We start from the raw sequence: 6,519 nt of genomic DNA on the forward strand, positions 1-6,519 counted from the left end.
CGGACTACCGCCTATATTCCGGTCACCACGTGATCATATATGTTTATTTATTTCTAGGTTTCTTTGTCTACAACTACATGATTTGAACTGGAACATTGGCGTCGGAGCTGTTTGCCTCGAACCTACGTCACAATTCAAACATGTCAAACAGGGACGGATCGCTATACAGATATCAAGGTTCCTAGTCGGACGCTCTACCACTGAGGTAAAGGGAAATCTATCTAGCTCGAAACTAGAAGGCGCCCTTAATCCTATGTACAATTTAAACCTGCCACGTGTGTATGGTAAGAGAGACGATTTTGAGTTCCAGATCGTGAACATTCCCTTTTTCTTGATTGTTAACTCCTGTTTCTCACGGTGTTAACTTACTGTTACATTTATTTGATAAATTGATTAATACAGAACGATATAACCATCTAAAACATTGTTTTATAACTAACCCACCTCAATGGTTCCCTATAGTGTTACATAGTGTTACCAATTATATATCATACCTACGTAACACTATTGACAATACAGGTACATCACACTATGGTAACAAAGACATACACATTATACACATATTACACAACATTGCACCCATTTAAATAGGGTTAATTTGGTTTGTTTTGTTAAGTGACTCGAGCCATGAATTTAATGTTTGTATTGCGAAACTTATCTTTGTTCAAATGGTTTTATTGTTAACGATATAAATGAGAATGAAAAAAAGGCAGGAAACACATACAATCTTGCCATGTAATGGCCGTAGATCGGTAGTTTTTCCCAGGGTACTCCGGCTTTCATCCATCACCAAAACCTGGCACGTCCTTAAATGATTGGACGTAAAACATAACCAAACCAAACCAAACCAAACAATTACACGTCATTGGTATCAAAGTAACCACAAAGTCGTGTTACAAAGATAATATTTTAAAAGTATGGTCATGTTAGACACCATAGTGTTTCTAACCAGTTGTTAGACAAACCTTTTTATTGGATAATCTGCTTTACTTTAGAATATATAACGGTTTTTTTTCTCCTACACAGCAATAGCATATTGGAACTTCATCGATTCTCACTTTGTTTTCAGCCAAATTTAGTCTGATAGTGAATCGGTTGGAACATTGCCTTTTAAAAAGACAACAATGTATTTGTCTTCGAAAACCTTTGGTGGATATCGAGAAAATCTGACTGGTGGGGCTGGATCAACGAGGTTCACTGTATGAATATAACATCTTTTAGCTACTCTTGTGGACGAAGTACACACATTACAACAATATATAAGAGATTAGTTTTCTCTTTAATAAAACGATTTATTGAAATAAACAAATTCTTAATTTCTAATATTGTCATCCAATGTGTGTGAACATATATATCAGTTAAATGAATTAGAGAAGTATATATAAAATATTATTATACGTTCAAAAACCTTATGAAGGCAAAGGTTATTCGCTATTTGCAATGACAAATATGCATAAATATTTCAATAACAGATAGACTGTCAACGAACAAACAAATACAGACGTAAAGATACAGGAACCAAACAGGCAATAAAAATACAAACAGTGCTGAAAAACACTCCAACTTACGTATACAGCTGACTAGAGCTCCAACCAAAGTGGCCAGTGTTTTGGAGTCCATGTTCTAGTATAAGGTATACCTAAGACTGTATGTACCGTTAACAGTCCTGAGACACTATGTGGGTATATTGTGTAGTTATTTTGTTAACGTTGTGGCTGTGATAATTACATAGATTACGTTAGAAGTGGTAATACTGCACCATTTAAAACAACTTAATATAATTACCAGTGTAATGGTACGTTTTTGAAATGTACTGTTATGTCAAATATACATAGTATTTCCAATAAATTACATTTAAGAAAATACATTTGGCAAGCTGCTTATATATATAATGCTTCACAAAAAATATTTTGGTGTTATTCTTACCTGAAGTATTTGCATTTATTTCGGGGCCAACACATAATGAGAGGGATGTTTGTGATTTTACAGATAACAAAAGCTTGTTGTGTGTAATGCACTCGTTGACATGTACGTCCGTGCTATATTAAACTGCGGCATCAGTTAAAGAAAATATTTCGAATTGCATTAAGTATACATATTCCTAATAGGATGGGTATACATGACCTTGTCAAGTCCTTAAATGTTACTTTCAGAAATGTCGATAAGCTGTTGCCATACAACAAGGACTGTGTTGACCAAGTCGATCGTATTTACTCTCCTGAGCTTGAAATCATGGATGCCATAGATTCTTCTTCAGAATTTCTACATCAGCCGCCAACCTCGCCTTTTACTTCTGAAAAGGTCGGATTGCTGGCGATGTTGTGCATTAGACTGTGAACGTTTATACCCTCCTGAGGTTGAGATCAAGAATACTTCAGATTCTTTTTCTTTAGCTACTAATTTCGGCTTTTAATTATGTAGCCAGATGTCCAAATACATCATACCAATCATCGCGCCCGATGCCGGTGTGAACGAATGTTTGTATGTGCACGTTCAGCACGGACTACCCGTCCATATTCCGGTCACCACGTGATCATATATGTTTATTTATTTCGCAAGTTTCTTTGTCTACAAGTACATGATTTGAACTGGAACAGATATCTAATAAACATTTAAAGAATATTATATAACGTTCATTACAAAGTTATAAGATTTATTACAGGACTGATATCTGTTACCAGTAAACAATCGATATAGATACAATTTGGGTGACAGATAAATAGAATCACATGAGTATTCATCTGTCCCTCAAATTGCATTCATATCGACTGTATACCGCATCTGGTAACAGTTTAATGCTTATATTTACATTGATATGATTTGTTTTGAATAGTTACTGAAGCAAAAATACATTCGAATTTCCCGCTTATCATATTAGTGACGTCAGTAAGTTCAAATCCCGGAACAGCCGAATTTTCCAGAAGAAATAATATAGTTCTTCGTGTCACTGTAAACCACTCGGACAAAAACTTAACTTTATCATTTATTTCATATGAGTATGTTTGTGTTGAAAAACTGTTAATAATTACATAACTTCTGCCTATTTGAAATTAAAGCAGTTTTTCGCGCATTGATAGATTACATGTATTTGGAAATGATGCGGCGCTGAACGAACTCGATTGTTTCCTTGGAAACGCTTATGTTTCCATCGACTGGAATATTACGGATGACATCATTGAAGAACCACAACACTTATAAAAGGTATTTATACACATTCTAAAACCTTGTAGATACCCTCGACTTTTACAAGGTTTTAAAAATGCTGAATTTTAGTGTTCTGGTTGTTCACCGATGTTATGCATAACTCAAAATTTCGAAACCGAGCCCCTGTGTGATGTTGATAAACTTGGTAATTTCGTATCTAGAATGGCTCTTACAATAATTTTGTGGTACCTACACATCTTATAATAAATATATATTGTCATAATTTGTCAAGTTGCTTTATTTTTTGCGATGACCTACATTGCTAAATGCTAACAAACACAGAAAGTTGATACCGAAAATATCTGGTGGCCATGTTTGTTTACCTAGGACACCTGGAGCTGTATTCCTACACTGACCGAATCACTATAAATTGCTCAGTCTCATATACTGGAATTTGGTTTACTAACAACATATATTCAAATGCAACACAGAATGTAAATAGTGTTCTTTGAACACACGTAAAGCTGGATAGCCATGTAGCTCGGTCCATTTCCCCTTGACAACATTAGTTATTCCCTTAGTGGCACTTAGATCGACTGTTCACAATTAATAGCTCTGTGGATTAAAGTCTCTTCAAATTCAACTTTTTTGGAGAAACTTTCAGAACATGCTGTATTTTTTGCTTCGGTTATTATAAAACTTGTACTGAATATGAGGATTATGTTCAATAGATGAAAATAGGTGCACATTTGTTTTCTTTCTTTTTTTCATCAGTGACCTTAAAACCATATGATGTTATAAGAATATCGATAGCTTTAATTACTCAGATTAAAATGATACCTTTCTATCAACTTACAATTACTTGCATGTCACTAATCAAGTTAAGCGAATTTCATATAAAACCGTCTGGTTATAAATAGCCACTGACGTATTATACTGTATATGCTTATATGAAATACCCAAACAACCGAGTCGTGGGTTTGAGGACTACGTCGAGAAGGCGTTATGTAGGTCGGTTTTTTCTGAGTAGTCCGGTTTTCCTTCACCACCGAACCCTGGCTCGTTCTTGAGTGACGGTAGCGCTATTAATAGGGCGTAAAACAAACAACAAACAAAACGATTGAGCATTTTCTGTACTGAAATGTCTTTATTACCATATAAGGCTTTCCTTACATAAGTCTTTCCTGTATTTGTTACTAGAATCAGGCAAATCATTTTTATTAATAGTATTGATGTCAATGACATATATTTAACAATACACAACAAAGCGTTTGTCAGTTGACGGACTTCCTTGAGATTGCTATCCCCTTATGTAGCGCTGTTTTTTCAGTTTAGGTGTCAGATTCACCCAATGGGTGCAGTCCTTACACCAGGAGCGCTTTCATTGGATGTCACGTAAGTTAGGAAGTCCATGTCTTGTTTGTCAGGGCAAGAACCCTTTGTTTGACCACGTTGTGATGAAATTGTATCCCTCTGAGTTAAGAACCTCGTGGTCCAACAACAGAAGATGCTACTTCCGCCATGATTTACATCTGTCCACTTGTAACCACTCATAATCACTCTGTTCATGCACGAAAATAGTTATTGTGTATTAAAAGCTCTGAAAATATAGTGAAAACATATCCGTTTGCCTCCACAACTAAAACATAAAACACAAACAAACAAAGCCAATACCACTGTATAAACAACAGTGAAAAAATATTACAGTGGAATTTTGACTTTGAGCTCAGCCCTTGGTCTGTTGTACTGTTGCATTTCCATTGAGTTCGGAAATTGGCATTGTGTATTAAGTGAGTGTTTGAATTTCGTACTTGTGTATGTCCGTGGAGTGATATTTGGTCGTTTTGTACTGGTGTTGGTTATCATTTAGTTAGATATTGAGTTAGTGAATTTGTATTTGAGTTTGTTTTTTTGTACTTGTGTTGCATTGAGTTAGATATTTTATTTGCGAATCGACGATGATTTTGCTTTTCTTACTCATGAGTCAGCATTGAGTTATGTATTGAAGTTGTGAATTGACTATGAGTTTGGATTTTGTACTGATGTGTTAGCATTAAGTAAGATATTGTATCATTTAATTGACTATGGGTTTGTCTGTGTATTAACAAATATACTTTGTAGATGTATTGTAAAGATGACAACAATAAAAGAGAAAAATAAATAAAAACACTAGTCATTTTATTAATATTGTAGTTAAAATTGTGAAAATTTGAAAAGCAACGTCTTCATCTTTATGTGTTGATATGCACTTATTGTTGATTCATGAAACTCCTGAATATTATTCATGTCTGACTTTCTGTATAAGTATCGGCCTGCTGGCTAGAGTGCGTTAATTTTATTTACTTTTGGGTCGAACATCTTATTGAAAATGAATTATTTTTGGGCAGATCTCGGTGGAAGTATCGACCAGCCGCGTCATGCTAGTGATATATGAACACGAGATTGATAAAAGCAAAACAAAACAGTTGGAGAAAGAGCACGTGTAGTCTCCACAGTCCTTGAAATGATCCTCTGTTAAATTATTTTCTCCAATACGAAACTATTATTACATTCAACACACACATTTTTAAAACAAAACAACTCCAATTATCGATTAAACGTCATAATCTATGAATAGCAGTTAGTGGAAAACCTAGTACATCACAGATGCAAATGAATGGAAATTTTATGTGTGTAATTGACAGCCCACTTATGTTATAGTATACGGAAAAGCTGAGGAGGCAGCAAACTTCCAGGTTATTAATAGACACACGAGAGAGTACTGTATAAAAGCGACAGAGAGAAAATGTTATCATTCACATTTATTAACGCTGATTAAACAGAGCACTACCAGAAACAACATGAACGCTGTATCAAACAAGGTGTCTGGACCTGTCATCAAATATACACAGAGAACATTAGTAAGGGGTTTACAGTCAATGTAAGTATAGGTTTTTATATTTAATGTTTTCATAAAATTATCAAATCAATCTATAACGATATCTTATATATTTTCTGAACTTATATATATTAGTCCTTAATATGATATAAATGATTTTTTGTTAAAAATATACGCTGATATTAAATTTCTTGTCACCACATTTACTAACCTTATTTAGTCGGTTGTGTCGCTTGCTTTTATAGCCTTATTACTTTCTTAAAAAGTGTTTACAGTTGTTCAAAAGACAAAAAACAGATTTAGTTTAAATGTTTAAGAGAGTAAGACAACACAAATACAACTGTGTTTTTTGTCTTTATTGTTTTCATGCTTCTATCTGTTTTTATTTGTCATATAATTTCTTCTTTATTTATAATATTTATTTTCTTCATTATTGCAGAGCGCCCCACAATCACCACATTACGTCCACCACAGGGACCCCGCCCCCCTCGGCGGGT

Source organism: Mizuhopecten yessoensis, unplaced genomic scaffold (genome assembly GCF_002113885.1).
Source record: "Mizuhopecten yessoensis strain PY_sf001 unplaced genomic scaffold, ASM211388v2 scaffold7953, whole genome shotgun sequence".
NCBI classification, from domain to species: domain Eukaryota; kingdom Metazoa; phylum Mollusca; class Bivalvia; order Pectinida; family Pectinidae; genus Mizuhopecten; species Mizuhopecten yessoensis.